A 23,301-nucleotide genomic window follows, 5' to 3' on the forward strand; every position below is an offset into this window, starting at 1 on the left:
ATGGTTGTCCTTCTGGAAGGTTCTCCCATCTCCACAGAGGAACTGGAGCTTTGTCAGAGTGACCATCAGGTTCTTGATCAACTCCCTGACCAAGGCCCTTCTCCCTCAATTGCTCAGTTTGGCCAGGCAGCCAGCTCTAGGAAGAGTATTGGTGGTTACAAACTTCTTCCATTTAAGAATGATGGTTGTCACTGTGTTCTTGGGGACCTTCAATGCTGCAGGAATTTTTGGTCCCCTTCCCCAGATCTGTGCCTCGACACAATCCTGTCTCGGAGCTCTACGGACAGTCACTTCCACCTCATGGCTTGGTTTTTGCTCTGACATGCATTATCAACTGTGGCACCTGGGCAGGTATGTGCTGTTCCAAATCATGTCCAATCAATTTAATTTACAACAGGTGGACTCCAATCAAGTTGTAGAAACATGATAAATGGAAACAGGATGCACCTGAGCTCAATTTTGAGTCTCATAGGAAAGGGTCTGAATACAGTATGTAAATCATGTAAATCATTTTTATTTAGAATACATTTGCTAAAATGTCTATAAACCTGTTTTCACGTTGTCATTATGGGGTATTGTGTGTAGATTAATGAGGGAAAAAAATATGTTTATCCATTTTATAATAAGGCTGTAACATAACAAAATGTGGAAAAAGTCAAGGGGTCTGAATACTTTCTGAATGCACTGTACAGGTCAATAGTTGCAACGCTAAACTAGCCCTATCATCCTTATTATTAGGCCTAATAAAATGTATAGGCTATTTGTAAAGTAAAAAAGTATAGACTAAAGCCTACAATGCAGGGGTTATTGAACACAGAACTGGGTTCAATCAGAGAACGTAGCCTAAAACAAAATCAGAATTTGCTATAGGCTTTACCAAAATAATAAAGGGTGTAGGCAAACTCAAACTCATACTGTAGGCCCAATGTAGCCTATTATTTCATGAATAAGCCATTGTTGTCTATTTTACTGACAGGCTTCATAATATATATATACATAACGTATAAAAACAACCTTAACAATAACAAGAAGGAATAGCAAATGTGAAGAGAAAATGAAATAAATTGTTACAATTATTTAAGAAATTAGGAATTAGCCTATCACAATTTCAGGCTACCAGAAATTTGTGAAATTCAAATTATGATGAAACTCCAAACCACTTCAGAACATAGGCAAACCCTTTCAAATTAATATGGGTCAAATACATAAAAATATATAAATAAAGCTATATATATATATATATATATAACCACCAAGACTCTATATATATATATATATAGAGAGAGAGAGAGAGAGAGAGAGAGAGAGAGAGTCTTGGTGGTTATATATATATAGTATATATATATATATATATATATATATATATATATATATAATATATATATATATAGGCTATGCTATAGGTTCATCTCTGAGTTCTCTTTTACACCAATTGCTATTCTATTCTGTTCAGTTTTGTTCTGTGATTTTCTGTTTTAGTATGTTCTAGAATGTTTGGTTCTGATATTCTGTTCTAGGTCTTTCCATAAGTGTAGCCTAAAATAAGCACTTTTAAGCCGACATGTTTCCTAACAGCGTGTGAACTGACTAAAATAAGTAGGCCTAATCTAACCGACTAACTTGTCGGTTTTAATTTAATGCAGAAGACAGAGTGAAGTGCGTGCTTTTTTACCACGGGTTCAATTGAGTTGCTAAGCAACTACTTTGGTATGGCAAATCATCCGTGAAATGTAAGTCTTCCAAAACTGGATGGTGCGTTTTGTCCCACGCCATGAAAGAAGTTTGAAAGTCTCAAAACTAGGCCTAAACAAAATCGAATAGCCTAATAAAGTGGGAAAAAACGAATGCATCATTAGTTCTAAGAAAGAAGGCACACAAAAACTCAAATGTAGACTTTATTTAAATTGCACTAAAAGCGCATAACCTGTAATATAGACATAAGCCTATACAAACATAATTTCACTAGGCTGTTGATTACGATTTAAATGTGTTATCAGACCAAAACACTTCAAGAGTTTACACGAAAAGTTGTTCTTATTTCGGAGATTGCCTATTGAGCTTTCCTATTCATGTATAGCATATAGCATTCATTCGATCCAGTTTTTTAGGTCGGTGAGTTGGACGGCAAGTATTTTTTCTCGCTTTGAAAAGGTCAGAAGGTCAAGAGTGAGCACTCTGCCTGCAGTTTCCTCACAGTCTATTGGCCTATATTATAGATCAATTAATTATATTTTCATTGAATAAAAATTGTAAATCATAAACTCTCACAGCGCAGGCATCGATTAGGCCTATGCCAAATATTCTGCGTATCAGCTATTCAGAATTAGCCTATACTTCTTTCTGTAAGCTGACAATGACATTGAAAACACAATGGTAGGCTATCCGCTATGACAAATGTATTGTTCTCAATAATCCTTCATAAAATAACCACTAAAAATAAATTACTGTCAAAGTCATCACATAGAACTATACAAGGTTACAATAACAAACGACACAGGCGTCAGCTTTTGGGATTGTGTGTTCCTTTGAAAATATCATCATTGAATAAAACGGTAAAGTCAAAAATGACAAAAATAACACAGGCTTATTGCAAAGTTTTGATGGGAAAGACATTATTGCTCAATATAGTACATTAATTATAACAGAAAGTAAACATGGTGAAGACAATTCCAATTGTTAAAAACTTTGTCATTATAACTTGTTTGTGAAAACAGAACAAAAAAAACATAGAAAAGGCCTGCTTGGGAATGTCATGTGAAAACCACAAGCCTCTTCAACAACTGCAGAGGGGAACATTTACAATAGCATTAAGTGCTGCAAAGGGGACAAAAAAGTGTGTTTCATTTATTTTGTTCTAAAATATGAAATAGTACACACAAAACAAAGAAGGGCATTCATGTAGAGGCTAAAGCTTATCATCGTTTTGTTTTTTTACATGTGGGGCCAAAGAACTGCCACAACCATTCTGGTGAAAGCATGGCATGTTACAAAGCAAATGAAAGGTAAATATGCTGTACACACACACACATTTTATTGGAATATATTTCAGGCTGAAAACTGATTAAGATCATTTCCTAAATCCTAATGCGCCAAACATTTACATGAAGAAACATAACTTGAAGAGTTGACCCTCTCATTGCGTGGGCCATTCGATCATGTGTAATGTCGCATATGTTTTAAGTTAGGCTACTCCTTTCCTAAAGACCACGCCGTTGGTCTGTTGGTTGGTCAGGTTGGAGTAATGTGGATAGGAAAGATTTGTGTCTTGTTTCATTGTTTATCATGTAAAATGTATTATTCCCACTTGGTATTGCTAGTATTTTCTCGGACTAGACAGTGTCTTATTGCAGCCTAAAGAAATATTATTGTCCTGTGTTTTGTTATTTTCTCACGTATCGCTGAACATTCTCTTGCAGTCCATTGAGGGTGACGGTGTGTCTGAGCTCATGTTGCCGACCTGAGAGTACTCGTCCTCCGGGCTGTGTGGCAGCCCCGGCGGCGTCATCCTCTTCTCCTTCTGCCTGCGGTTGCAGAACCAGACCCGGACCACCTCCTTCTCCAGCTGAAGACTGTCCGCCAGAGAGGTGATCTCCTGGCCAGCGGGTTTGGGGCTTTTGAGGAAGTGGCTCTCCAAAGCTCCTTTGACGCTCACCTCGATGGACGTGCGCTTTTTCCTCTTCCTGCCCTGCGCCGCGATCTTATCGATGCTGGTGGGGCTACCGGTGGTCGAGTCGGCCTCTTCCAGCCATTTGTTGAGCAACGGTTTCAGCTTGCACATGTTCTTGAAGCTCAGCTGCAGCGCCTCGAACCTGCATATCGTGGTCTGTGAGAAGACGTTACCATACAGGGTGCCTAGTGCCAAGCCCACGTCCGCTTGCGTAAAGCCCAGTTTGATCCGGCGCTGTTTGAACTGCTTGGCGAAGTTCTCCAGGTCGTCCGAGGTCGGCGTGTCCTCGTCGGACTGCGGGTCGTGGCTCACCCCGGCGTGGTGCTGCTGGTGATGTGAATGCTGGTGGTGGTGATGGTGATGATGATGACTGCCGTGGTCGAGATCAGGGGAGTCCCCCCTCACCATCCCTGGGTGCATTAGGCTCCCCGGTGAGTTGAGCATTCCGTTAACCGTGAATCCCCCGGGCTGGGAGTAGATCAGCGACTGTTGCTGCTGCTGCCCTTCGGAAATGGAGGCTATATGCGCGGCTGAGGTGCCACCCCAGGCTCCTGGGTGTTGTGCCTGGTGGGAGCCCAGATGCAGAGACCTGTGGTGTAGAGCGGAGCCTGAGTGCATGTCCTCCCTGCCGGAGTTTCTCTTCACATCCTGCGGCTGCGGGCTACCCGTCATCCCAACGGGGCTGGAGGACCAGGGAGAGCCGGCCTCGGCAGCTGCCACTGCGGCTGCAGCCGCAGCGGCGTGTGGCAGGGATGTCATCCACTGGTGGGCATGGCTTAACATGTGTCCCCCGTTGCTCGTTGCCATAGCGCCCTGCATAAAGTCACTCTGCATCATCTTCACGGAGGGGTCCCCTCTGTATCCACCAGACACCGAGGTGACTGCGGTGCTGCCCCGCTGCATGCCACCGACCCCCCGATCTGAGTGCACGATGGAGCCGGTGGATAGGATCCTATTGGTGGCCAGGTATGGACTGGAGGTGGCTGTTGCCATACCCCAAACCATAAAGCCTGTGAGTTATCGCCCTCTTCCCTCGTTGGATCAGCTTCTCTTCTCAAACAGAATGCTCTTATCCAATAATAAATCGAAACTATGAGAAAACGTGGTGAATGTTGCGTTATACTATAATACCATCAAATGGAGATAAAAATAATTCAAAAGTAGTCCAACAAAAATATTCACAAAAATGCAAATGAAAGTTAATGTTGTGTTTATCAATTAATGGAATGAAATAGCATTTACGTTCCACCAGTAAAAATTCGGAGATTGGTGCATAAAGAATATTTACGCATTCAATTTAGAGATTTTTTTGGGTGAATATATGAATAAAAAAATATAAAAAGTTTTTTGCGTCCTGTAAAGTTCTACTAGACGTATAGATTTAGTAATCTCCCACAAACTGACGCTCTCTTCTAAGATCCCTGCCGAAGTAGTCTTGTTGGAGAAGGACCATTCATTGTCACTTTGTTAACACTCCTGTGGCTCCTCTGCAGCTTTTCTGAAGTATTTGAAGCTGCTCAATTCCGAATGATACAACGGTCTACGTAAATGCTTGTATCTATTTTCTTCCTTCACTCTTTCTCTCCTTCCATCTGACACTTGTATCCGTTCCTCCCTGGAAGCGCGTGGACACGCGAGTGTTTACCCTGTGCCAAGCGTGCGCACGCCGTTCCCATCTTCCCCCAATTACCAGCGGAAGTCGAGAGCAGGACTCCCGCTGATTGGACGATACCCAGAGAGAGGGATTGGCACATCTCGAGAGCTCGGTGCGCTGCCTCGGGTGCTCGAGGTAAGGTTCCCTTCTCTGAGAAAAACAACATATGTATTGATTAGATGATCATAACAATAACAGACTGATATTGATCATATTAGCATTGTAATTGGTAGGCTATTATATGGCTCCTCAGTGGCGCAGCGGTCTAAGGCACTGCATCTCAGGCTGTATCACAACCGGCCGTGATTGGGAGTCCCATAGGGCGGTGCACAATTGGCCCAACGTCATCCTGGTTAGTTTTTGGCCGGGTAGGCCGTCATTATTAATAATATGTTTTTCTTAACTGACATGCCTAGTTCAATTTTTAATAAAAAATAATAATAATATAAGTAGCCACAAAACCAATAATAGGCCTAATAGACCTAATGATAATAATATTTTATAATTTATCATAACACAATTACCGTTGTCGTAATCAAAAACAATCATAGACTATAAGACCCCAATATCCATAATCTCACTTGCTTATAATCAAATAGCCTAACATGCGTCCACTAAATGGTTAACGTGGAATTGATGGTTTGATGAAGGAGGTTTCCAGGCGGAAACAAGCAATCTCGCTGAACCCCGGAGAGAGAGAGAGCACCCCCACGAAAACAATGCCAAATTGAGCAGTCCATTGGGGATTGAAGGGACACACTGACTCTCGCCTTTCTAACGCCAGTCAGGGATGTCAGGCCCGAACAACGCAACATATCTGTGTTTTTCCTCCTCTGTTAAATAGCGTAGCGGCGGGGGCCTGTGCCAATGATACTCAGGTCGGCTCTGGATAGACACTCAGGGGTTCTGTACGCCACTTGCATCGTAATGCTCTCTCCTTTTCACACTGAAGCAAGACCCACTGGGCGTGAACCGGGTGCACTACATTTCTACATGAGGCAAGCCAGTTAGTTTTTTTTCTATCTTCGGGAGAAGTGTTATTTTAATAGAATGTTTCCAGAGTGTGTGCGAGTGATGGTAAGCTAAATAATTCGCTTTTTCCTAATATTCCTAGCCACAAGATTTTCCCAGTCTTACAAACAAGAACTCTTAACACACGGAGCATTCTTTCAATTGAAAGAAGAGACATTGCATGGAGACACCAGGTGCAGCCAAATATATTTGCAGCCAAAACTCACTCATGTTTTCTTTCCAGGAAGATTTCTCCTGGATTTGATTCAAATAAGTTTTGGGGGAAAATAAAGCAAAAAGTAAACATTTGTGTGTACATGGGCTCGAAGGATACTCTGCATGCCAATGGGAGCTTTGCGTGAAAGTTCGAGTTGTGCGCTCAAGGCCTTAGAGTCCCAGTGCAGTCAAAAACGACATTTCCCTGTGTTTAAAAAATATATATTTCCACACTGTGGAATAATAATGTAAAATTGTGAAAATTCTGATAATGCTATTTTAGTGTAGGAGCTGAAATGTCAGCCTGTTTTGGTGGGATCGAGTTTTGGCATGTCTGGTGACATCACCAGGCAGTAAATTAAGTTAATAGACCAATAACAAAGAGCATTCCAAACCTCTCTGCCAATAACAGCTAGTTTTCAGTTTCCCCCTTCCTACTCAGACCACTCTCAAGACAGTCCTAGTTAAATTTTTACTTGAGAAATTGCAAATTTTTAAGAAGATTGCAATTTTTTTTAAAACATTTTAATTTAAGTTATTGTCAAATTGTATTCCAAGATCAAATGTCGGAATTATAGTGTACGCAAAACGGACTCCAATGCACAATATGACCGACCGCGGTACCCCTTTTTCCTACTCAGATCACCATGGAAACCGGGTAGGAGTGTTAAGTATGTCTCTCTGAGTCCCTATCAATTGGGTGAGCTGCCCTCATTCAGTTTTAACCCGCGAGAGACACAGCAGCATCATAGGGCCCCACAGGCGACACAAGGATTCAATGCATGGATGAAAACAAAAATATAAAAGTAATCTATGTTACAAACCCTGGACTGAGTCTAGCTTATAGCCTAGACCTAGGCTGGTATGTTGTAGGCTATTCGGTATTTCGTTACGAATCAAATGGCATAGCACGTATGCTTTTTATATTATTATTAGAATAATATATATTTTTTAAACAAGTTAACGAACATAATCTGGAATAAATGTAAATGAAAATGTAGAGTGGTAGGCTATTTCAACCCGTAAAACAATATCACAATAATACAATAATAGTATGTGTGTGTTTACAGGTGATATAGGCATACGTCAATGTGTGTAGTACAGTGTCCTCCTGGATCAAGACAATTTCAGAATGTTGACATTTTATATTTCTCCCTCCCCTGAAAACGTTTATCATTGCTACTTATGCCCGTCATCACCAAGACGAAGGCCTGAATCATCCAAGCGAAATGCAACCAGAAAGTGCGGTTGTCGTTACATGTTTTAAACTTAATTACCGAAGACCAGACACATTTTATTGCACTTATGGAACTCATAATGTACTGCTCTCACCTCGTTTACATGCGCGTTTGCTTATCTGAGTTAATGCGTTAATAAGCCGCCCTCATAAACACAGGGATAATTTATTTTATGCTGTAATTTCCATGTGTCCTAACATACGTATGCAACATGTCTAACGGCAACTGACAAAACAGAATAATATTGGTTTAATGACCTTTGTTAAATTATATAAACCTCTAAATCACCAGTACTTGAATACTACAGTTAGATATCTGGGTCTTCCCTTTCAGGATTACACAATGCACAGTAGTAGCACAATGCAAACTCCACCTCACACTCTATAACTTCCTGCAACCATCTCATCACACATATTTAGGACCAGGAGTTTTTCCTGACCAAAAGATCTATAGTCTTTAATAGGTCCCAACGTTTTCACAGGTCAGCTGGTGTGGTCAGGAGAAACTGGCACTATACATCATGTGTTTCTCTGGGATCAGTAATGTTTATCATGTGTTGTGTTGGCATGGTGTGGAGCAGGCCAGTGTCGACTGTTTGATATTCATGGAGGAAGCTGGGTGGAGACCTTCTTGTGATGCACATATTTTAGCCCTTTCTTCTCTCATTTGCTCTCTCTGGCTCTTCATGTCTCTCTTTGGCTCTCCCTCCCGCTCTCCCTCTCTTCTCTCATTAGGTTTTCTCTCTCTGTCTATCTGCTCCCCATCTGTACCCAGGGCTGCAGAGAAGAGGTGCACTATACACTCCAGTTCTTGAGGGCAGCAGGAATTTCCCAGGTCCCATGCTCCATCTAACCTTCTCTTTGGACTCACTCTCTCTTTCCAGGTTCTGTCTTCCATGGTTTGTCTTCATTTCCCTCTTTCACTGTCTGTACCCCTCCCTCCCCCTTCCTTCCCTCTCTGCGTTCCTCTCCCTCTGTTTCTGTCTCCAATATGCACAGCGGTTGGGCTACTCTAGCTGCAGGCTATTTTCTTTGGTAGACTTTAGCAATATGCAAATGCAGCAGTTCCCTTAACAAAAAAACACATCAATTTCACATGTGATCACGTGAAATAAATGTCACGACATGGGGATGCAAAATTTCAACATGTGATACCATGAAACTGCACGTGACAACATTTGAATGTTTTTCACATGTAAAACTGCTAATACGATTTTCACATGCAAATGTTTTCCATCTGATGCAATTCCACATGTGAGAGTTTGATATTCCCATGTGAAAGTTTTTCACATGTGAAAGTGCAAATTCAATCAAAAATAGTGTAAACATTTTTAATCAATGTGAATACATTTGACATGATCACCTATTGACTTTTCAATATGACCCCACCTGGGATTTGACCTTACAATATCTGGATTTGGGAAACACTGATCTTTCTGCTGTACCAAAAAGTGTAGCATTCTTAGAATTTCCCTACAGATTCATAACCTATAATACATAGGTATTTAGCAAAACAGTGCCATCTGGCTTATTTCTGAATTAATCTGACTATTCTCTCATCATTGATTTAATTGATTTATTTTAACAATTTGAGGGTTTTCTGTATAGTTGTCTAATGTTGGTGGGGCATATTATTTGATTTAAATGTTACTGCTGAATCACTATAATAAATATAATAATTTTTATAAAGTGTACCTTTAACAACTCTGAGATCTACTTTGAAGTCCAAAGTGTAGGAATACAGATGAAACCAGTTATTGACATAGACATGGTGGCATAGCTGGAAGATAGGAACAATGTGAACCAAAAGGTTGTGAGTACAAATTCCAGGTGAAGACATGTTGAATAATAATTACTCTATAAAAAAAACATACACAATGTAATCGTGTTTGTCAAATATGTAAATTGAAAACAACACTACTTTATGATTTTCTGGGAGATCCAAACAGCTTGTTTCTGTTTGCCATGCATCACCTGTGACAACTGGTGAAATATCATCACATGTGAAGTGTTCCCAAACCACATGATTTCACATGTGAAATAAAATTGTACATGTGAAATCCAGTTTTTTTCCCTTAATGGTTGAGAACTGCAGAGGAGAAGAAAAGAGGAGCACTCTGCATCAGTGTTCTTGGAGTTTTCAGCTCTGAGAGACACATGGTTTGCCTTTCTCTGTACATCTCTCTATCAAAGGAGTGGTACAGGACTTACCGACAGGAGAGAGAGAGAGAGAGAAAAAGAAAGGAAGAGACAGAGAATTTAGTTGTCATTCATCCTCCATAGTTATAATGGCTCATTTGGTTATTCCCTCCCTCTGCTGCTCTCTCCTGTATCTTAAAGAGATGGCGTCAAGACCAGATGGAACCCCTGGAGGCCCAGAACCAAGACCCCAAGTTGTTGATTCATCATGGAGAGCTTGACTGGTTCATTGGTTCATATATGACAACGTGTTGACATCTCTTCCAGTATCAATGAATGGTACACACTTCCCTTGTTTCACTCCCTACTCGACCCTCAGGTTGACCACAGTTGAACCTCTCTCCCTCTCCCTATGGGGGGTTACTATTGCTTCTCTCTGCTCCATCATTCACACATACACAGCATCTGAGACTGATACAGATTACTGTATCCATGCTCATCATGCGCACTCTCTCTTTCGCTCCTCATTCTCCAAGTCGCTCTCTGAGAGCTGTCTTCTCTCTTTCTCCCACACATGCAACTTCTTTCATTTGTCTTTCAGTCCCAGGAGTAGAGACTCAGGCTCACCTTACTGCTCTCTCGCTATCTCTCTCTCTCTCCACACCTTTTCTCACTACACACACATACACCCACTTTCATCTTATTTTTGCTCCATTGTAATTCCCTAGAGGCTGCAGGATTCCTATCCCCCTTCAGGGATGGCCCCTACTCTTTGTCCCCTTGTAAAGCTCAGACATGCCGGTAGGATTGTCAAATGTTTGCCTGCTGACAGTACTCAGCACCTCTGAACAGTGTCGGCAGTCTATCTCTTTTGTGTTCACACAGCAAATACCTTGGAAGTCGTCAGCCACTCAGCCTTGTTAAAATACTCCAAACCAGAAGGTGTCAGTAGCGTTGTTTGGCAATGCATATCCGTGAGTATTACTTATTGTCTAGATTCCTTGCTATCTGTGCTAATGTTCCTATTTTGTAGAAAGCCCTTGTTGATACTAGCCAGTTTCTACAGCTAGATACTACCTAGCAAGATGACGAAGAAACAATTTAATTCACTCTCCATAATCCCATACGGCAGTGCCAGCCCATAGCCAAATGTTTAGCTAGCTGGCTAATGTTAGCATATTCACTAGCTAGCAAAACATAGCTAGCTAAGGACACTGCCTACATTGGCTCCATCTTGTGGGGGTTTGTGCTCTCTGATTTGCTCAAAGTCAAGTTGTTGGCCACTGACGAGCATTGTGATTCTACAAGTAGAATCGGTAGGTTTGTCGGCATGCAGCAGGTACCGCTTTTGTTCTAGCAAGAGAAGGAAGGGCCTCCTACTGTGATAATAAACTGTAGGCAGCCTATCGGCAGTGAGATTCTCAGTGTGTTTCATGCTTTAGAGAGTGTGTGTTGAAAGAGGAAAATAAAATACTCTTTCCCACAGAGCTCTTCTGCCCTTCCCAGCTGCCCTTCATGGTGTAATGTTAATTAGCTCATTCATATTCACAGTTTTAGTGCACATAGACAGTGATGTCATAGTGATGTCACTAAGCAGTCAAAAGGCGCGTTCCTATGCTTAAACGTTGCTGATGCCTGTCAGATCTTACAATGCCTTCATAAGTATTTTAAGTATCAGCTAACCACATCATAGAGTATGTTTTAGCAATTTGTCAGTCGATGACACAGTCGATGACGTGGCACGCAACCATTGGTTGTTGTATCACCTCGCCTTAGCTGTGGAACACGTCCAAAGTCATAGGGTCAATAAAGGTGTGTGTCAATCAGAGATGTATGAACACTGTAATTCAGTCTCTCTCTCTCTCTCTCTCTCTCTCTCTCTCTCTCTCTCTCTCTCTCTCTCTCTCTCTCTCTCTCTCTCAAAATAGTTTGACAACACTTTGAGGAATGAGGAAGAGGAGGAGGAAGACAAGGTGAAAGAACTAGATTGATACGTTTCACTCTGTTTTTAAATAGATAGAAATCTATCACTCTTCCTCCTTCTCCTCCTTCTCCTGTTCTGATTGGGAGTGTGTCCGACCTTCATCTCATCCCTGAGCCAGAGACAACCCTCACAGTAGGAGACGCCTTCTACCCACAATCCCCTGCTGCGTGTTTCTACCACAGACAGAGGGAGTCACAGAGAGAAAGGGAGAGAGAGAGAGCGAGAGAGAGGGAGTGAGAGATGGTGGAAAGAGGATGAAAGGGAGGAAGAGAAAGAATAAGAGAGAGGAAAAAGGGAAGCTCTACAGTGATTATAACACCAGTGCGTAGTCAGTGCCCGTATCCAAATAGAAGAGAAAACAGAGCATGTTCATTAAAATCTACTAGAACTCCCAACAGACATCCGGAGAAGGAGTGGAAGTGAAGCCATAGTCTAGTTTGGTTGTTTGGGCTGTGTCAATATCATTGATGTATATAGGCTACCTCTTCTATCTTGTCAACAGTTCATCTAGAAAATACCTGTACAGCTTCAAGTGGGTCCTCAAAGAAGAACATTTGGGAAGCCCTTGGAATACAGCATTTTGATGTGAAGTAATGAGGGAAGGTGGGAACAAGGGAATGAGGGAGGACAGGAGAAGAGGCAAGAGGGAAACCTATTTATAGCTCTGATTGGAACACAGTCAAGAAGAACATTTGGGAAGCCCTTGGAATACAGCATTTTGATGTGAAGTAATGAGGGAAGGTGGGAACAAGGGAATGAGGGAGGACAGGAGAAGAGGCAAGAGGGAAACCTATTTATAGCTCTGATTGGAACACAGTCAATTGCCACCCACCGCTGTGGCCCAAATGATCAGGCCAAATGGACAGTTGCACTGGTTAAACGTTGTTGTGGGGTAGTCCATTATGTGTGGATGGGGGTGGCTAATGTGTGAAAATGACATTCATTAATTTCACCACATGATTTTCACAAGGGTAAGGGGAGCTTTGAGGTATGACGAGAGAAAGACACCATTCACTGTATAGTGTATGCGTGTCACACCTGATGGCAGATTATGTAAGGAATAATCAATGAGGAGCTATGCGTCCTCTGGAAAATAATGAATGACATCAAATCAAAAATCACATTTTATTTGTCACATGCGCCGAATACAACAGACCTTACTGTGAAATGCTTACTTACAAGCCCTTAACCAAAAATACAGCTCAAGAAATTGAGTTAAGAAGATATTTACTAAATAAACTAAAGTAAAAAATCAAATAAAAAGTAACACTATAAAATAACAATAACGAAGCTATATGCAGTGGGTACCGGTACCTAGTCAATGTGCGGGGTACAGGTTAGTCGAGGTAAATTGTACATGTAGGTAGGGGTAAAGTGACTACGCATAGATAATAAACAGCGAGTAGCAGCAGTGTAAAAACAAAGGGGGATGGGGTGTCAATGTAAATAGTCTGGGTGGCCATTTGATTAATTGTTCAGCAGTCTTATGGCTTGGGGGTAGAATCTGTTAAGGAGCCTTTTGGACCTAGACTTGGCGCTCCTATACCAGGAGAACAGTAGATGAATTGGGTGACTGGAGTCTTTGGAAAATACATTTGGGCCGCCCTCTGACACCGCCTAGTATATACAGTGCTTTCTGAAAGACCCCTTCACTTTTTCCACATTTGTTACGTTACAGCCTTATTTAAAAATGTATTAAATAAAAAAAATCCTCAACAATCTACACACAATACTCCATACTGACAAAGCGAAAACAGGTTTTTAGACATTTTTGCAAATGTATTACAAATAAAAACATAAATACCTTATTTACATAAGTATTTAGACGCTTTGCTATGAAACTCGAAATTGAGCTCAGGTGCATCCTGTTTCCATTGATCATCCTCGAGATGATTCTACAACTTGATTGGCGTACACCTGTGGTACATTTAATTGATTGGACATGATTTGGAAAGGCACACACCTGTCTATATAAGGTCCCACAGTTGACAGTGCATATTAGAGCAAAAACCAAGCCATGAGGTGGAAGGAATTGTCCGTAAAGCTCAGAGACAGGATTGTGTCGAGGCACAGATTAGGGGAAGGGTACCAAAAAATGTCTGCAGCATTGAAGGTCCCAAAGAACACAGTGGCCTCTATTACTCATAAATTGAAAATGTTTGGACCCAACCAATACTCTTCTTAGAGCTGGCCACCCAGCCAAACTGAGCAGTTACCAGACCAGGAGGCGATGCAGCCGGTCAGGATGCTCTCGAGGGTGCAGCTGTATAACTTTTTGAGGATCTGGGGACCCATGCCAAATCTTTTCAGTCTCCTGAGTGGGAAAATGTGTTGTCGTGCCCTCTTCATGACTGTCTTGGTGTGTTTGGACCATGATAGTTTGTTGGTGATGTGGACACCAAGGAACTTGAAACACTCGACCCGCTCCACTACAGCCCCCTCGATGTGAATGGGGGTGTGTTCGGCCCTCCTTTTCCTGTAGTCCACGATCAGCTCCTTTGTCTTGCTCACGTTAAGGGAGATGTTGTTGTCCTGGCACCACACTGCCTGTTCTCTGACCTCCTACCTATAGGCTGTCTCATCATTGTCGGTGATCAGGCCTACCACTGTTGTGTCATCAGCAAACTTAATGATGGTGTTGTAGTCGTGCTTGGCCACGCAGTCGTGGGTGAACAGGGAGTACAGGAGGGGACTGAGCACGCACCCCTGAGGGGCCCCCGTGTTGAGGATCAGCTTGGCAGATGTGTTGCTGCCTACCCTTACCACCTGGGGGCGGCCCATCAGGAAGTCCAGGATCCAGTTGCAGACAGGTGTTTAGTCCCAGTGTCTTTCGCTTAGTGATGAGCTCTGAAGGCACTATGGTGTTGAATGCTGAGCTGTACTCAATGAACAGCATTCTCACATAGGTTTTCCTTTTGTCCAGGTGGGAAAGGGCAGTGTGGAGTGCGATTGAGATTGTGTCATCTGTGAATCAGTTGGGGCGGTATGTGAATTGGAGTGGGTCCTCCGTTAAAGATGTGTTCCAGGCAGTGGCGGTCAGTGTCGTTTAAGATCAGGGAGTGCATTTTTTTTCATGAGCATGGCCTTATTGCTATTACAGCATATTGGATGACTTTCATTCATATTCCATTCACCCAGTTCAATGCAACAGCGATTGATTTAGGCTACTACATGATACTCACATTTTTCCTATACCCAGGCTAGGTTGTAGCAACCTCATGATATGTATGACAGTTTACAACGTAGGTCCACACAGGTCGAGAGACATATTTGAAGTGACAGACAGTGACACATGGACAGATAGTGACATTCAATACCGCTTTGTACATTCTTGCCTGCATCTAGCTGATATAGAATGTAATCATTAGTCCAACAGTTGCAAACAAAAGTTTCTATTGGACAAATTCAAGTATGTTTATCCCCATTTTGATCCATTTGTTTCCGTTTAAGAAACCTTTTTCAACAGAATCGGCGAAATGAATACACACCTGCTCATGCGTAAACATACAGCCACGCTGTCTTCCTTCTCACATGTATGCGATCTCTTCCTCTCACCTCTTCCCTTTGCTTGTGGACTTCAATGCACAATACATCAGCTGTATGTGACCAGGCAAAAAAAATAATCCAAGCCAACCCGCTACACACAACCTACATCATTGTCACCATATTAGCTAAAGTAACATCATAGTCAGCATAGCTAATAGAACTAATGCGCTAGAAAACCGGCTACAATCAGGCAGTAATGTTACAGTGTACAGTCAGTAAGCAGTTACACCAGTGGGCCCCAGTGGCAGTAAATTAATAAAACCAAAAGCTTACCTTGACTTGGAAGAGTTCCAGTGTTGTGTTCGATAGTCATAGCCTGCTAGCTAATATAGCATCAATCTGTTTAACAGGGTGTTTCAGTAGGCTAAACTAGCTAGCTGCATTTGCTAGTTAAGTAAGTGAAACTGAAAGTGAAAAATATATATATTTCTCTCTTGCTTCATCTTCATTTTGTATGAAATGAATTTGTTCAAAACTGTTCAACTATTATCTTTCTCTTTGAGTCAACTACTCACCACATGTTATGCACAGCAGTGCTAGCTAGCTATATTCATTCTATGATCCTTTGATTGGGTGGACAACATGTCAGTTCATGCTACAAGAGCTCTGAAAGCTTGGAGGACATCCTCCGGAAGTTGTCATAATTACTGTGTAAGTCTTAGGGGGTGAGAACCATGAGCCTCCTGGGCTTTGTATTGAAGTCAATGTACTCAGAGGAGGCCCAGAAGCTAGCTGTCCTCCGGCTACACCATGGTGCTACCCTACAGAGTGCTGTTGAGGCTACTGTAGACCTTCTTTGCAAAATAGTCTGTTTTCATCTATTTTTAGTGACGTGATTATATTTAGTATAGTTTTATCTAAAATGGATAACTTTTTTAATTTTAATTTTAATTTTTAGTAAATTCACTGAGAAGGATGGTCCTCCCCTTCCTCCTCTCAGGAGCCTCCACTGGTTACACGAAGTGCTAGCAGGGTGGAACTAACCTTCCACAGAGTTGCATTATTTTCCAGAGAATGCATAGAGTCCCAAGTTGGTTATCCCTTTTATACCATGGCTATAATTTAATACATTTACTGCTAGAAATGTGTTCATTTGCAGGTAGAAATGTGTTCAACATCCACTGAGGTAGTTTGCAAGTTTTACTAGATAGCGACAGTAGTTGCCTTGGTAACCAAACAAACAAACAGATTTGCTAGTTTACTAGTTTAGCTAACCAAACCATCAGTCCTTGCTTGCTCTTATGAAAATCGAATTCAACAATGCCAGTAATGTTTTTAATTAGACTTTTGCTTTCAAAGGCAGCTCAAACATAGAACATGTAAGAATGAACTATAACCATTGAATTCTACAATGCAAATATACTATGTGTTATAGGGAAATAATCTTGATCTAGAATGCCCTTCAAGCATAAAAGGACAAAAAGAACAACTAAACTGGACTGAGACATGAGGTAAACAGTTAGACTCATATTCAGGCAGTGTAGAGGAAATTGGAAGAAAGCTAGACTTCTGGTTTATATAAAAAGATGAAGGTCTTGTGCAGTGCTGGATATGGAGAAGAAATGCAACAGACACAAATAAAAGGGAAAAGAGAGTGATTTGTTTCCTTCTACCCTCTAAGTCAGATTTTTTTTACTCTCCCCCCCTCAATTAAATTCAAATTGAAAGGCTTTATTGGCATGGGAAACATATGTTTACATTGCCAAAGCAAGTGAAATAGATAATAAACAAAAGTGAAATAAACTATTTTTTAAAAGTACACTCTCTCTCTCTCTCTCTATATATATATATATATACATACGGTAACAGTCAAAAGTTTGGACACACTTTTATTTAATTTTACTATCTTCTACATTATAGAATAATAGTGAAGACATCAAAACTATAAAATAACACATTAGGAATCATGTAGTATCCAAAAAAGTGTTGAACAAATATATTTTACATTTGAGATTCTTCAAAGTAGCCTCCTTTTGCCTTGATGACAGCTTGCACAATCTTGGCATTCTCTCAACCAGCATTATGAGGTAGTCACCTGGAATGCTTTTCAATTAACAGGTGTGCCTTGTTAAAAGTTAATTTGAACATTTCTTTCCTTAATGCGTTTGAGCCAATCTGTTGTGTTGTAACAAGGTAGGTGTGGTATACAGAAGATAGCCCCATTTGGTAAAATACCAAGAACAGCTCAAATAAGCAAAGAGAAACGACAAGAACATGAAGGTCAATCAATCCGTAAAAATTCATGAACTTTGAAAGTGCAGTCGCAAAAACCATCAAGCGCTATGATGAAACTGTCTCGCCACAGAAAAGGAAGACCAATAGTTACCTCTGCTGCAGAGGATACATTCATTAGAGTTACCAGCCTCAGAAATTGCAGCCCAAATAAATGCTTCACAAAGTTCAAGTAACAGACACATCTCACCATCAGCTGTTCAGAGGAGACTACGTGAATCAGGCCTTCATGGTCGAATTTCTGCAAAGAAACCACTACGAAGGATACCAATAATAAGAAGAGACTTGCTTGGGCCAAGAAACACGAGAAATGGACATTAGACCGGTGGAAATCTGTCCTTTGGTCTGATGAGTCCAAATTAGATTTTTGGTTCAAACCACTTTGTCTTTGTGAGACTCGGAGTAGGTGAACGGATGATCTCAGCATGCGTGGTGAAGCTTGGAGGAGGTGGCGTGATAGTGTGGGGGGGCTTTGCTGGTGACACTGTCAGTGATTTATTTAGAATTTAAGGCACACTTAACCAGCATGGCTACCATAGCATTCTGCTGTGATACTGTATGCGTTTAGTGGGACTATCATTTGTTTTCAACAGGACAATGACCCAACACACCTCCAGGCTATGTAAGGGCTATTTGACCAAGAAGGAGAGGGATGGAATGCTGCATCAGATGACCTGGCCTCCACAATCATTTGACCTCAACCCAATTGAGATGGTTTGGGATGAGTTAGACCGCAGAGTGAAGGAAAAGCAGCCAACAAGTGCTCAGCATATGTGGTAACTCCTTCAAGACTGTTGGAAAAGCATTCCAGGTGAAACTGGTTGAGAGAATGCCAAGAGTGCAAAGCTGTCATCAAGGCAAAGGGTGGCTACTTTGAAGAATCTCAAATATAAAATATATTTTGATTTGTTGAACACTTTTTTGCTTACTACATGATTTCATATGTGTTATTCATAGTTTTGACATTTTCAATATTATTCTACAATATACATTTTTTTTTTTACTTTAATGAGTAGGTGTGTCCAAACTTTTGACTAGTACTGTATATACAGTTGAAGTCAGAAGTTTAAATACACCTATGCCAAATAAATATAAACTCAGTTTTTCACAATTCCTGACAATTAAACCTAGTAAAAACTCCCTGTCTTTGGTCAGTTAGGATCACCACTTTATTTTAAGAATCTGAAATGTCAAAATAATAGTAGAAAGAATGATTTATTTCATATTTTACTTCTTTCATCACATTCCCAGTGGGTCAGAAGTTTACATGCACTCAATTAGTATTTGGTAGCATTGCCTTTAAATAGTTTAACTTGGGTCAAATGTTTTGGGTGGCATTCCACAAGCTTCCCACAATAAGTCAGGTGAATTTTGGCCCATTCCTCCTGACAGAGCTGGTGTAACTGAGTCAGGTTTGTAGGCCTCCTTGCTCGCACAACCTTTTTCATTTCTGCCCACACATTTTCTATAGGATTGAGGTCAGGGCTTTGTGATGGCCACTCCAATACCTTGACTTTGTTGTCTTTAAGCCATTTTGCCACAACTTTGGAAGCTTTAACTTCCTGACTGATGTCTTGAGATGTTGCTTCAATATATCCACATAATTTCCCCTCCCTCATGATGCCATCTATTTTGTGAAGTGCACCAGTCCCTTCAGCAGCAAAGCACTGCCACAACATGATGCCACCCCCATGCTTCACGGTTTGGATGGTGTTCTTCGGCTTGCAAGCATCCCCCTTTTTCCTCCAAACATAACGATGGTCATTATGGCCAAACAGTTCTATTTTTGTTTCATCAGACCAGAGGACATTTCTCCAAAATGTACGATCTTTGTCCCCATGTGCAGTTTCAAACCGTAGTCTGGCTTTTTTATGGCGGTTTTTGAGCAGTGGCTTCTCCCTTGCTGAGCGACCTTTCAGGTTATGTCGATATAGGACTCGTTTTACTGTGGATATAGATACTTTTGTACCTGTTTCCTCCAGCATCTTCACAAGGTCCTTTGCTGTTGTTCTGGGATTGATTTTCACTTTTTGCACCAAAGTACCAAAGCACCAAAGTTCATCTCTAGGAGACAGAATACGTCTCCTTCCTGAGAGGTATAACAGCTGCGTGTTCTCATGGTGTTTATACTTGCGAACTATTGTTTGTACAGATGAACTTGGTACCTTCAGGTGTTTGGAAATTGCTCCCAAGGATGAATTGCTCCCAAGGATGAACCAGACTTTTTTTCTCTGAGGTCTTGGCTGATTTCTTCATATTTTCTCATGATGTCAAGCAAAGAGGCACTGAGTTTGAAGGTAGGCCTTGAAATACATCCACAGGTACACCTCCAATTGACTCAAATGATGTCAATTAGCCTATCAGAAGCTTCTAAAGCCATGATATCATTTTGGGGAATTTTCCAGGCTGTTTAAAGGCACTGTCAACTTAGTGTATGTAAACATCTGACCTACTTGAATTGTGATACAGTGAATTATAAGTGAAATAGTCTGTCTGTAAACAATTATTGGAAAAATGACTTGTGTCATGCACAAAGTAGATGTCCTAACCGTCTTGCCAAAGCTATAGTTTGTTGACAAGAAATTTGTGGAGTAGTTGAAAAACAAGTTTTAATGACTCCAACCTAAGTGTATGTAAACTTCCGACTTCTACTGTATATACTGTATATATATAATCTCTTATATATCTGTCTCTCCTTCCCTCCTTTTCCTTGCCCCAACTCTCACTCTCTCTGCCACAAACACAAATCACTGCCATCCAGCCTCTAGAAAATAAGACTGAAAAACGACCAGGGAAAAATGGGTCAGGAAATACCTCCAGTTCTCCAGGCTATAAGTATGGACAACCGTCCCCCTGTACCCAAGCCCCGAGGCTGGCCAACTCAAACAACCTGGTGTCCCTGAGGACCAAACTGGTCAAACAGACTCTGACCGGGAGATTATAGAGGCCCTCTGTAGTTAAGGAGCTTTCCCTGGTGGGTTCACTAGGATTAGGAACATGTATCAAATGAAGAATAACTGCAACTGCTCATACCAGCAGTATTATTAATTTTTTGACTGTTTCTCCTGATATCCAACTGTTGTTAGAGATACTTGTGATATGATGCAATTCATTACTTGCCCACTGGAGACAAATCATTCAATTTTCACATTTTGACAAATGTTAATTTTGTAATCATAAACTAAAGATCAACATCTCCCCAAATTACCATACAACAAACACTAATAATTATCAACTACAGCTAATGGAATTTCTAGGGTCTCTGGAAAAATCTGGAGATATTTACATTGTGTTGAAACAAACAACACGTTTTTACTACTGTCTTGCTGACTCAGAACTCTCAAAACTGCGCTCTTGGGCATGGCAATCCAGTTTATGCCCACAGTAAGCAATTCACATAGTATATTTTTTAGGCCTATGTTTATCTGGCTTAATTTGTGACTTTCATTTAGTGAAATATTTCTGAGGGGCCTTTGGATTTCTTAGCATCACAGACAAGATAGCTCGGAAAGGGTGCGCGAGATGAAGACTTAATGGAATCCACTGCAAAACAACCCATCTCTCCCTCCATCCAAAGCACTTTTCCTTTTTCCCTTTCTAACCCTCTCTTTTTTTTGTCATTGCCTCATGGACAGTATCTGCATGTGACAGATGACTGCCAAGATTATCGCATCATTATGATTTTTTCCATAAGAGGAGATCATAGAAGGGATAGAGCAGTGACTTGATGGAGCAGGTACACTGAGATCAACCATTCAGAGGTGCCTCATTCCACCAGAGAATGGGGAGCTCAGTGAGTGAGCCAAGTGCTATTGTCCTTTCCTTTCATTTCAGACACACTGCTCTCCACAACTTCAATGGGACCCCCGCTAAACCAATTAAAGTGATATGTCCCACTCAACCTGAATATCTCTTCCTGCTGGAGCTCTGAGTGGTACCGCCCGTTTTGATACACAGCTGGGCTCCTTCAACTGTAGTGTCACGCACACACACACATATATATGCACGCACGCACATGCACGCCCACATACACACATAGCACACATACACACTGTCCTGGCTGAGTGGGATGACCTGCTTCGACACAGCAGTCACATTCAGAATGAAGGAGCTGATGGGTGCTATTCAAGCCATTGCTTTGTGCTATTGTTCCACATGGGGTATCCTTTACTTGTGATGCACTCTTCCACTCTTTTACTGCAATCATGCAACAATTCAATTTCATCAGCCTCACTCACACACGCGCACGCATGCACGCACACATAAACACACATAGGGTTGCGAAGAGAGGGTGGATGAGTGTAAACTTTTTAAGTTTACCAGTAAGCTACCAGAATTTTGGTATCTTTCAAGGATTTTATGTAATCTATCACAAGGCATCTAGTGGCCCTTTTGGGTACTTCAGATTATCACAGGTGTCTGTAATTATCTCTGGCCCTCTGTGTGGCCTTATCATACTGTAAGTAAAATATATGAAAAAATTTAATAAGATGATAAAAAAAATTGAATGACAAAGCTACAAAACATGATCCTAAATATAAACCATCAAATGAGTGAATACCATAGGTGTTTAATATGAGGGTTTCAGCAATAAATTGTATAATTAGGGGGCCTCCTGAGTAGCGCAGTGGTCTAAGGCACTGCACCACAGTGCTAGCTGTGCCATTAGAGATCCTGGTTTGAGTCCAGGCAACCAGGAGACCCATGGGGCGGCGCACAATTGGCCCAGCGTTGTCCGAGTTAGGGGTGCGCTGACACGGTTGCCAGGTGTACGGTGTTTCCTCTGACACATTGGTGCGGCTGATTTCCAGGTTAAGCGGGCATTGTGTCAAGAAGCAGTGCGGCTGGGTTGTCTTTCGGAGGATGCATGGCTCTCTACCTTCGCCTCTCCCGAGTCCGCGAGTCCGAGTACGGGAGTTGCAGCGATGGGACAAGACTGTAACTACCAATTGGGGAGAAAAAGGGGTACGAAGAAAATAAGAAATTATATTATTTTACACACTTTTATTCATATGTATTTGTTGTCAATGCTTCAGTTTCAAACTGGTATCAGATGTGAAAAAGTCAATATTTAGAAGAGTGGCAGAGTTAATTGAAAATAATGCCATTGTTGATGAAATACTTTTTTCATTAATTAGGCTTAATTTCTTGAACCATATGGTCTATCTATTATAAACTAATGAACAATATGGACACAGATATAAAAAAAAAAAATAATACTATATATTATTTTAAAAATGGAACATATATTTTCTATTAATTATCAAAATGATTGAAGATTCCAGTGACTTTGGTAAATTACTGGTAGCTTTGCACACAGAGAGAAAAGCACTTACTGATTGCGGAGTCATATGCGGTGGCGTTGTGAGTCTGTTGAGACACAGGAAAGGGGAAGAGGTAGGCGTGTGTGCAGACTTTAGAGTGGGGCTGATTGGCTAGGGAGAGACAAACAGGCCCATTGTTAGATACATTAAATCATATCACATTATAGAACTAATAAAAATAGCAATAGGTTGTGGCACTGGCATTAGCAAATACTGGTAGCTTTGCACACACAGACACACACACACACACACACACTGAGATGAGTTTAGATCATAAACTCCAGCAGCAGA

At 41.3% G+C, this 23,301-nt stretch overlaps 1 pseudogene; it reads right to left on the minus strand.

Moving 5' to 3' along the window:
- Positions 1–1,879: 1,879 nt before the first annotated feature.
- Positions 1,880–5,309, minus strand: LOC109871426 (POU domain, class 3, transcription factor 3-A pseudogene; annotated as a pseudogene).
- Between the last annotated feature and the right edge of the window lie 17,992 nt (positions 5,310–23,301).

This window comes from Oncorhynchus kisutch, linkage group LG26 (genome assembly GCF_002021735.2).
Source record: "Oncorhynchus kisutch isolate 150728-3 linkage group LG26, Okis_V2, whole genome shotgun sequence".
Classification (NCBI taxonomy): Eukaryota; Metazoa; Chordata; class Actinopteri; order Salmoniformes; family Salmonidae; genus Oncorhynchus; species Oncorhynchus kisutch.